Here is an 11,275-nt window from a genome sequence, read left to right as displayed (position 1 = left end):
TGTGCTTTTTTCCTTTAAGCATATGGTAGCATACCATGCAAACTGTTCTATCATTTTTTTTCATTTAATATATTTTGGATATTATACCATCCTAGAACATACAGACCTTCCTATTCTTTATTAAGCTATTATAATTCACATATCATAAAACCCACTATTTTAAAGTGTACAGTCCATTTTAAAAATCATATTCACAAGACTGTGCAACTACCTTATTCTGTAACACTTTCATCACCCCAACCAAAAGACATCCCATACCTGTTAGCAGTCACTTCCCATTCTTCCCTTCTCCTAGCCCCTTGCTATCACTAGTCCACTTTGCATATTCTAGAGATTTTATATAAATAGAATCATACAACATGTGGTTTTTCGTATCTGGCTTCTTTCACTTAGCATAGTGTTTTCACAACCATCCATGTTGAAGCCTTAATGAGTACCTCATTCCTTAATATGGTTGAATAATATTCCACTGTATGGCTATTCCACATTTTGTTTATCCATTCCATCAGCAGCATAGTTGGATTGTATCCATTTTGGGTATTACGTTTTATGAACATTAGTGCACAAGTTTTTGTGTGGATGTATGTTTTCAACTCTTGGATATAGCAAAGAGGGAGATTGCTAGGTCATATTGCAACTGAGTTGAGCATTTTGAGGATATGCCAAAATGTTTTCCAAAGTGGTTGCATTACTTTATATTCTCACCATCCATGTATTGGGGATCTAATTCTCCATATCCTTGCCAACACTTGCTACTGTTCACCTAACAGCCATCCTATACATGCAAAGTTGTAGCTTCATTTTGGTTTTGATACATTTCTCTAACGACCAGTGATGTTGAGCATCTTTCCATGTGTTAGTCATTTGTATATCTTCCTTTGGATCCCTAATACTTTTTTGTTTGTTTGTTTTGGCCAATCCATGTGGCTTGTGGGATCTTAGTTCCACGACCAGGGATTGAACCCACTCATGCCCCATGCGGTGGAAGCTTGGAGTCCTAACCATTGAATCACCAGGGAATTCCCACTAATCTGTTTTGAAAAGACAATATTTTTTTCACTAGGATTCACTAAATCTTCTTGTCAAATGATTGCTACTAATTATCCATCCTAACACTAACATTGTCTCATAGTAAGATATTCCTTCAACAAAGGAAATAATCTAATACAGAACTATATACATTACAAGACTCTTATAAATATGCCTATTAATTTCAGGCCAAGGTTTTCATGTAATGCTTTCATGATAATGCTTTAACATTTATAGTTGTTTGAAAAAAAAAAGTCTTAAAAATAAACCTACTTATTGTTTGTCTCTGGTTTTATCCAAACCTACTTGTAAATTTTTTGTTTAAATAGGCAGTGTGATGTAAACCAAACTTAAGGAGATAAAAGTGTGGCAAATTTTTAATCATTTTGTATTTCTGTGAATGAGAGTTCTTAACATGATGTATTCGGTTTCTCAAAAGTGTCCTGGGACTTCCCTTGTGGTCCAAACAGTCATTTTTCCCCCTTATGCCCTTCTTGGTATATTTTTATTTTTGTGGGCTTTGAAATAAGGTATTGGCCTTAGTGGGGCTGTATTTCTTCTGTATTCTAAGCGTGTCCTACCACCAGTGCTTAACAACATTTGGATTTGTGTTTATCTTTAACACAAGAGTCAAATCTCCAGAGAACTATTTATTTCCAATTGAGCGGGGAGAGGGCAAGGTGGAAAAAACACTTGTCTTGGGGGCCTTCCCTGGCAGTCCAGTGGTTAAAACTCTGAGCTTCCACTACAGGGGCCATGTGTTTGATCCCTGGTTGTGAAACTAAGATCCCACATGGCACAGCCAAAAAACAAAACCCTGTTCTTAATAACTCTGGTTGCTGCATATTGTGAAAAACAAGATCATGGAAATTATACCTATGCTTTTACTAAAGATTTAGTTCCTTAATCCTTTCGATGATATAAATTCCTTTGACAGGTAAGCTATGAACCCACTTCCTTCAGGAAACACAGATCTACATACTAACATAAAATGTTATATTTTTAAAAGATTTACAGATTCCTAAAATCCATCCAGAGGTTTATTTTTTAAGGAGTTTATTTACTTATTTATTTTTTAAATATTTATTTGGTTGTGCTGGGCCTTAGTTGTGGCATATGGGAGCTAGTTCCCTGACCAGGAATCGAACCCAGGTCCCCTGCATTGGGAGCTCAGAGTCTTAGCCACTGGACCACAAGGGAAGTCCCCCCCCCTAAGGAGTTTATTTTTATGGAAGGGGAGATTAGAAAAATATAATTTGTTAAGTGAGACTAGTGAATAAAAAGCAAATTGGTCATCCTGGAAGTCCTAGGCGGTGCATTAAGCAAGAAAAAAGATATACAGAGCGGAAAGGAATAAATGAGCTATTCTCAGTTAACATTATTTATGCAGAAATTCCAAAGAGAATCTACACAGAAGCTACTTGAATAAGTCACATTAGTAAGGTCACAGGATACAAGACCAATACAGAAAAGAATGCATTTCCATACAGTAATGACAAACAATTGGAAATTAAAACAATACCATTTTAAATGGTACCAAAAAGCATTACACACTTTAGGTTTAAATCTAACAAAATACGTGCAAACTCTGCATGCAGCAAACTCAAATGAGAGAAATCAAAAGATCCAAATAGGTGGATATACCACGTTTGTGGACTTCCCAGGTGGTCTTAGTGGTAAAGAACCCACCTGCCAATGCAGGAGATGTGTCCAGATGCCCTGGAGGAGGGTATGGAAACCCACTCCAGTATTCTTTTCTGGAGAATCCCACGAACAGAGGAGCCTGGAGGGCTACGGTCCATAGGATCGTAAAAAGTTTGACAAAACTAAACCAACTTAGCATGCACACACCGTGTTCATGAATTTCAAGACTCAATATTATCAATATGTCAGCTTTCTCCAAATTGATGTACAAATTAAATTCCAACATACTCTTTTAAAATAAAAATTGATAAGCTGAATCTAAAATTTTTATTCTAGAAACTAGAATAACCAGACAATGATGAAGAACCAAGTTAGAAGACTTAAAGTAACTGATTTGCTGTAAAGAGTAAAGCCAGTGTGGTACTAGTGGAAGGATGAACACATACAATGTGATCCCAGGTGGCCTTGGACTGCAGCAGCTTGAAGCAGGATTTCGATTCCCTGGCCAGAGACTGAAAGTCAGGCTCTGGGAGTGAGAGTACTGAATCCTAGTCACTAGACCACCAGGAGCCTGTGACTAGTGACAAGGCCCTCGCCTGTCACCTGTGTAGAAGTGAATTCCCACGGAGAGCCGTAAAGTAGTGAAACAAGTAAGTGTTTTCAGGAGGAAAAAGGTAGGTGTGAACAGACGCGTGGGAGGGCTCCGAGAGTCTTGCCCTCGTGGTAGGGCCCTCCCACGTGTGCGTGCATCTCTTAGCCGAGACGGATTCTACCGGACAGGCCCATGGACAGGTCCACATCGCCCACTACAGGACGGCATGCGTGTGTGCTCAGTCAGGTCCGATTCTTTGCGACTCCATGGAGCGTAGCTCGCCAAGCTCCTCTGTTGATGGGATTTCCCAGGCAAGAACACTGGAGTGGGTTGTCATTTCCTCCTCCAAGGGATCTTCCTGACCCAGAGATTGAACCCCCATCTCTTGCGTGGACAGGCAGATTCTTTACCACTGAGCCACCTGGGAATCCCTGTTGGGTATTAGGAAATATCAAAATCATTGCACCAGGTGAGGAAGCTAATGACTGGCACGTTTTGGGTGGGGTTGAAGGGAGGTAGGGTCTTTCTCAGGAAATTCACAGGAATGGATCTCCTCAGTAGCAGTTCTCCAGGCCCTGCCTTCTGGTTCCCCTCCCCCTGCCTAGCCTTCGCCCTGGCAGTTCCTTTGGCCTGCAAGGCCTCCTCATTCCTCGGCTGTGAAACCCTTCTTTTCAAAAGCCCCGCTACAGCTCAGCTCCATCCTTCTCTTAAGCGACTCCTAGAGGCTTAGGGTTTGAACCAGTTCATTTTACCTTCACTGACGCACACATGGCCTCGTCGTTTCCCGAGGTCTCGAGCTATTATTTATAACTCGGTTGCGCTGTATCTGGGGACATTACGGGTGTCTGAGTTCCGCACAGAGCTCCTAGTCCCCGCATCCTAACCGGGAGAGCTCAGACGGCGGCGCCGAGGCAGGGGGCGGGGCCAGGGCCCGGGGCGCCGCGGCCGCCTTCCCGATCCTGGCCGCGCCGCGCGGTCGCGTGGCGGGAGGGGCGGCGGCGCGCGCGGCGGGGAGGCTCGCGCCCGGTGAGCGCGCTTAGGGGGCGTGGGGGCGAGACAGGGGCGGCGCGAGTCGGCCAGAGTGCCCCTCGCCGTGCCCCACTCTCCGTTCTTCACCCGCCAGGGATCCTGGGGACGGTGTGGAGCCAGACCCCAGGACGCAGCTGCGCAAATTCCAGAAACTCCGCAGGTTGTGGACAAGCTGGTAAACGGGCTCCTCCTTTCCCTCTTGCTAGTTAATGGCCTTGTCTGACGTTGTAGAAATGAGAAATAGGTTTGAAAGACTCTATTTCTGCCTCTCTCCCCTCCTCCTTTGTTACTTTTTCTATACTTTTTCTACTAATTATGAACGTTAAAACTGTAGCTCACTAAAGGAATTGTGGTATCCTGGATTGGATCCTCGAACAGAAAAGGATTTCAGTAGGGGAACTGGAAAGGACCCTGATGCGGGAAAGATTGGTGGCAGGAGGAGAAGGGAACGACAGGGGATGAGATGGCTGGATGGCATCATCGACTCAATGGACCTGAGTTTGAGCAAACTCTGGGAGATAGCGAAAGACAGGGAAGCCTGGATGGAGTGCTGCAGTCCATAGGGTTGCCGAGTTGGACAGGCCTGAGGGACCGAACAATAACAAAGGGAAACGGGAAATTCTGTTAAAGTGTGTGGTTTAGTTAGGGCTCCCCTGGTAGCTCAGTCGGTAAAGAATCTGCCTACAGTGCGGAAGACCTGGGTTTGATCCCTGGGTCAGGAAGATCCCCTGAAGAAGGGAATGGCAACCCACTCCAATATTCTTGTTTGGAGAATTCCATGGACAGAGGGGCCTGGCGGGCTACAGAATATGGGGTCCCAAACAGTCGGACACGACTGAGCAACTAACACTCATACAGATATATGGTTTAGTTAAGTGTGTGTATCATTGTTAATTTCTTATTTTTGATAATGTACCCTAATACTTCATTAAAAGAATTTGGGTAAAGGGTATACAGGAGTTCACAGTACTATCTTTGCAACTTACTGTATATCTAAAATTATTTTAACATAAAAATTTAAACAGAATTCTACAGTGATATGCAGTAGACCATTGTTTACAGAAAGGGCTGAAGTCACTTCCTTTTTGGCCAGGAATTAGGTGTCTGTTTGATCAACTTGTTTGCTAAGGAAAGAGTTGTCTGGCTAGTGGGTGTGGGTATTTCTAGTTCAAGTTTTCCAAGCAGGAATCTGTTTTCTTTTTCAGTTCCATCTATTAAGTGTCTCTGGAACACCTGTTATCCCAAGTAAATGAGACACGCGCATTAGGAGCGTGTACAATAAAAACACAAGTCAGGAAAGAAGGAAGGACTGTTAGAAAGGTACAACACTGAACTAGAAGGGCTCAGAGGTGGGAGAAATCGCTGCTGGCCCCGGGGACCCAGGAGGGCTACCGAAGGGAGTGGCTGTCGTGAACTGAGAGGGTCCTGAGAGGAGAAAGGATCCCTGGGGTGGAGAACGGCTCCAGCAGAGACTTTAATATGAGGCTGCGGGGGCCTGGGAGCAGGTAAAATACTTCTTACATGGAAGCACAGAGCGTGCCCAGGGAGTTCACATGGCATAGGAAGTGAAAGCTGCAGTTACCTTATAGAAAACAGTGATACCTGCTTTCATCGTATATGCCATGGGAGCTGTGGCATGTTTTAGGGCAGGAGAGAGGCATTATTGGATGTGTGCTTGGAGATGATTGACTTGGCAGCAGTGAGAGGAGTATTGGTTTAGCCCAGGAGAGGTTAAAGAAATTCATCCAGGGCTATGAGGTTGATGTGCAAAGAGGGACATATGCGTACATGCGTGCTAAGTTGCTTCAGTCATGTCTGACTCTTTATGACCCTATGGATTGTAGCACTCCAGGCTACTCTATCTGTGGAATTCTCCAGGCAAGAAGACTGGAGTTTGTTGCCATTTCCTCCTCCAGGGGATCTTCCCATCCCAGGGATTGAAGCCGCTTCTCCTGTGGTTCCTGCATTGCAGGCGAATTCTTTACCGCTGAGCCACCAGGGAAGCCCAAAGAAGGACATGGCTTGGGGAAATTTTGTGGAAAACTTGGCAACTGAAGGCCAGAAAGGAAGAAAAAGGGAAAAAACCTAAATCCTGAAGTTTTTGTCTCTGAATGTTTTGGAGCATGGTTGATGGATTTGCAGAAATGGGGAGACTCAGGAGGAGACATGGGAAGGGGGTGGGGAGGGCAATGAAAGTATTTTTGATCAACCTGTGTTTGAATTGCTGGCAGGATAACCAGCTGGAGATGTATATTTTAAGTATTTAGGAGAGGAAGCCAAATATATACAAAAGGGACAGGAAGAGGAAAAGGAGTCCGAGTGGGCAGGTAGGAGGCAGTTAGGGACCCCTGTGGGGTTGAGGACCCAAGGGGGACTTGGACATGGCGAGTCAGTAGCATCATAGCTTGTGCAGAGGTAGAGGAGACGGAGGGGCGAGGCTGTCTTAAATTTAGGGATTAGGAGGCTAGGTCTTAGATTTAGGAATTAGGAAGACCCATGTCACGTTCCAGAGATCAAATTGCCAACATCCGCTGGATCATCGAAAAAGCAAGAGAGTTCCAGAAAAACATCTATTTCTGCTTTGTTGACTATGCCAAAGCCTTTGACTGTGTGGATCACTATAAACTGTGGAAAATTCTTAAAGACATGGGAATACCAGACCACCTGATCTGTCTCTTGAGAAACCTGTATGCAGGTCAGGAAGCAAGTTAGAACTGGACATGGAACAACAGACTGGTTCCAAATAGGAAAAGGAATATATCAAGGCTGTATATCATCACCCTGATTATTTAACTTACATGCAGAGTACATCATGAGAAACACTGGGCTGGAGGAAGCACAAGCTGGAATCAAGATTGCCAGGAGAAATATCAGTAACCTCAGATATTCAGATGACACCACCCTTATGGCAGAAAGTGAAGAGGAACTAAAAAGCCTCTTGATGAAAGTGAAAGAGAAGAGTGGAAAAGTTGGCTTAAAGCTCAACATTCAGAAAACTAAGATCGTGGCATCTGGTCCCATCACTTCATGGGAAATAGATGGGGAAACAGTGGAAACAGTATCAGACTATTTTGGGGGGCTCCAAAATCACTGCAGATGGTGACTGCAGCCATGAAATTAAAAGACGCTTACTCCTTGGAAGGAAGGTTATGACCAACCTAGATAGTATATTTAAAAGCAGAGACATTACTTTGCCAACAAAGGTCCAACTAGTCAAGGCTATGGTTTTTCCAGTAGTCATGTATGGATGTGAGAGTTGGACGGTGAAGAAAGCTGAGCACCGAAGAATTGATGCTTTTGAACTGTGGTGTTAGAGAAGACTCTTGAAAGTTCCTTGGATTGCAAGGAGATCCAACCAGTCCATCCTAAAGGAGATCAGTCCTGGGTGTTCATTGGAAGGACTGATGTTGAAGCTGAGGCTCCAATACTTTGGTCACCTCATACGAAGAGTTGACTCATTGGAAAAGACCCTGATGCTGGGAAGGATTGGGGGCAGGAGGAGAAGGGGACGACAGAGGATGAGATGGCTGGATGGCATCACCGACTCGATGGACATGGGTTTGGGTAAACTCTGGGAGTTGGTGATTGACAGGGAGGCCTGGCGTGCTGTGGTTCATGGGATAGCAAAGAGTCTGAAACGACTGAGCGACTGAACTGAACTGAACTGATGTCACATTCAGGGTTTTAACAGAAGAGTAGGAGCTTGTCTACTTACAGTCCGTCGTCTGTTCATCCAGTGGCCATTTGCAAGTGGGCCGCGAGCCAGAGATGTGGTTTCTAGTTCTGGCTCTGCCACTGCCGTGTAATTTTCTGTGTAATTTTGCTTGGACTGGCATTGAAAGACACCCTTAATAAAACCAAAAGGATCCTTTTTTTCCTAGCAACACTGAATAGTCCAGAGAGCCAGGGTTCCCTGAGGCACACCTTGGAAAAATGCTGCCATAGAGTCAGAAGTTTAGAGGTCTAAAAACAAAAGAGTCTTATCCAGTCCCCTAACTTGACAAATGAAGATGCTAAAACTCAAATTCATATCAACCAACATTGATTTCAAATATATTGATAGTGCCCAAAATCTGCCTACAAAGTAACTATGCTTAAACCCATTTTGGAAATTCTGACACAGGCTCTGAGAAGTTAAAGGACTTGCCCAGAATCACAGAGCAACAAGTAGTGGTGTGAGATTTGAACCCAGGCCTCCTGGATCAGGGCTTTCTCTGTCACACCTCCTGCTGCCTCCCTGGTCATCAACCTTGAATGCATTTTTTTTTTTTTTTTTCATCTTCCTGTGTTTTTTATTTTTATTTTTTTTTATAAATTTATTTATTTTAGTTGGGGGCTAATTACTTTACAATATTGTAATAGTTTTTGCCATACATTGACATGAATCAGCCATGGGTTTACATGTGTTCCCCTTCCTGGACCCCCCACCCACCTCCCTCCCCATCCCATCCCTGTGGGTCATCCCATTGCCCCGGCCCTGAGCCCTTGTCTCCTGCATCGAACATGGAATGGTGTTCTGTTTCACATACGATAATATACATGTTTCAATGCTGTTCTCCCAGAACGTCCCACCCTCACCTTCTCCCTCAGAGTCCATAAAATTGTTCTATGCATCTGTGTCTCTTATTCTGTCTCGCATATAGGGTTATCATTACCATCTTTCAAATTCCATATATGTGCATTAGTATACTGTATTGGTGTTTTTCTTTCTGGCTTACTTCACTCTGTATAATGGGCTCCAGTTTCATCCATCTCAGTAGAACCGATTCAAATGTATTTTTTTAATGCATTTAAAAAGTGGTTGAATGGAATGTAACTTCAGTCTTTTCTCCTTTCTTATAAGAAATGTGTTCTAAAAGTCAAGTCTTACTTCAGTCTTTTCTCCTTTCTTATAAGAAATGTGTTCTAAAAGTCAAGTCTCTGAGCTCCCATTGCAGGAGGCCTGGGTTCGATCCCTGGTCAGGGAATTAGATCCCACATGTCACATCTAAGACCTGATGCAGCCAAATAAATAAATATTAAAAAAAAAAAAAAAAGTCAAGTTTGACTGCATTACAGATTACTGTTATCAATGGTTGCCTGGGGTGGGAAGGATGACTTCAAAGGGCATGAGGGAACTTTTCTGGAGTGATGAAAAAGTCACTCCAGACTTAGTATATAAAAGTGTCCCAAAGTTACATCTTAAAAAACACTAGAGCATTAGACCTTGTGAAATCTCATGTTCAACTCTGAACAATGGCACGACATACCTATGATACCTGAATATATGTGGCACTTGGAAAAGTATTCCTAGCTGATCTTGTGATTGCTTACTCTTTCCTCTTACTGCTTTTTTCCTTTGTGTTGACCAACTCCATTTTCTTCACTGCTGGCTGCCAGACCCTGACCACACCCTTCTTAACAGAGGCAGGAGGTTGAATTTATAAGCAGAAATCGGCTCTAGTGCAGCCTCTTAGGGATTAGTCTTTGATTCAATAAGTAATTTCCTATCTACCTTGACAAATAAAAATAGACAGACTTATTTAGGAAATAAATGTATAAAGGAACCAAGAGGATTTCATAAAAATTTGGGGGAAAAAAATGGGTCCAATATACTGTGTTGAGTGTTGGCCAAACTAACTATCCTAGACTTTCACTCTCAGTTTTATTTGATGTCATAAATAATAGAAACTTGGTTTACTCTGATAGTAATCTCATTAAAGTTCTCTGAAAGTGGCTAAGAGTCTAGCAGTATCTCTGACATGAGAAGTCTAGATTCAGGATCTGGCTGTACTCGAGCTATGTTATCTAACCTCTCTGTACTTCAGTGTAATGGTTCTGCCGCTGCTGCTGCTGCTGCTGCTAAGTCACGTCAGTCGTTTCTGACTCTGTGCGACTCCATAGACGGCAGCCCACCAGGCTCCTCTGTCCCTGGGATTCTCCAGGCAAGAATACTAGAGTGGGTTGCCATTTCCTTCTCCAGTATAATGGTCGTAGGTAGACTTAAGCAATAGCAGTATTGTCTTTTAAAGTGTTTGTGGAGTTTAAATAGAATCGTCTAAGTAGAGCACTTAGAATAGTGTCTAGTAAGCAACAAGTGCTGGCAGTTATTAGATCATGGTTTAAACGTTACCAGCGTAAGACATCCAGTTTAATGATTTTCTTACCGAGGACAACGCAACCACTTATCACACTTCTCATCTTTTCCCCTAGTCCAGTTAAAAGATCCCTTACTTTTTTTTTTTAACTTTAACAGCTTATTATTGAGGTATAATTTACATATAATAAAAGGTACCATTGTAAGTGTAAGGTTTAATGAATTTGACAAGCCATCATCCAGTCAAGACACGAGACTTTCTCATCACTCCAGAAAAGTTCCCTCATCCTTCCCACCCCAGGAAACCATTGATCTGTTGTCTGTTGTGTATGTTACTTTGGTCCAGATTTCATACAGTATATGGTTCTTCTGTTAGCATAATGTAAGATTCATATTATCACATACGTCTGAAGTTTGTTATTTATTATTGAATATATTCTTTGTGTGGACTACCACAATATGTTCGTTTTCCTGCTGATGAACATTTGGGTTGTTTTCAGTTTTGAGGGGGGCTAGTTTGAATATTAGCCAAAGAACTGAACATTCATGCACACATCTTTGTATGAACAGTGTTTTCATTTCTCTTGGGTAAATGCAACTGATGGGTCACTTGTTTGAAAGAAGCCTTCAGACTTTTTCACAGTGGTTGTATGGTCTTACACTCCTACCTGCTGTGTATGTGGGTGTCCATTCCCTCGGCAGCGCCTGGAATTGTCAGTGGTACGTGGTGGAATCTCACTGTGGTTTAAATCTACAATTCTTTCATGACGAATGATGCTGAGTCTCTTTCCATCCATGTACCTTCTTCTTTTTTTTTTTTTTTTTATAAATTTATTTATTTTAGTTGGGGGCCAATCACTTCACAACATTGCAATAGTTTTTGCCATACATTGACATGAATCAGC

The sequence above is a fragment of the Giraffa tippelskirchi genome, chromosome 8, assembly GCF_054371585.1.
Source record: "Giraffa tippelskirchi isolate mGirTip1 chromosome 8, T2T-mGirTip1v1.2.pri, whole genome shotgun sequence".
Classification (NCBI taxonomy): domain Eukaryota; kingdom Metazoa; phylum Chordata; class Mammalia; order Artiodactyla; family Giraffidae; genus Giraffa; species Giraffa tippelskirchi.
This window is presented reverse-complemented; position numbering follows the sequence as displayed.